A 288-nucleotide genomic window follows, 5' to 3' on the forward strand; every position below is an offset into this window, starting at 1 on the left:
ATTTGCCTTTCATTAGCCATCAGGTTTTTGTTTGAAATGCCCCGGAGGAAACTCTGACCTGCTCGATGATCTGTAGAAAACACACTTGGCTCCCACAGGCCCAGTTCAGGGCAGTGTGCAGCACGAGCCCGGTGTTAAGGTAGTGGATGTACCCTGACTTGTCTCAGCAGAACTATTCACAGGCTTAACGCCATGCTCCTGCACGTACTTGCTGAACCCAGAGTTAAAAGCAGATCAACACACGAAAACAAATTTGTTCCCCATGATCACTTTCTGACATCGGAAAGC

The 288-nt window shown here is 48.3% G+C and overlaps 1 protein-coding gene across 3 annotated transcripts in view; it reads right to left on the minus strand.

The window, feature by feature from the left end:
- NHS (NHS actin remodeling regulator) overlaps window positions 1–288 on the minus strand; it is a 251,881-nt gene that overhangs the window by 118,461 nt on the left and 133,132 nt on the right. The gene's annotated exons all lie outside the window — the stretch shown is intronic.

This window comes from Anser cygnoides, chromosome 1 (genome assembly GCF_040182565.1).
Source record: "Anser cygnoides isolate HZ-2024a breed goose chromosome 1, Taihu_goose_T2T_genome, whole genome shotgun sequence".
In the NCBI taxonomy this organism is placed as follows: domain Eukaryota; kingdom Metazoa; phylum Chordata; class Aves; order Anseriformes; family Anatidae; genus Anser; species Anser cygnoides.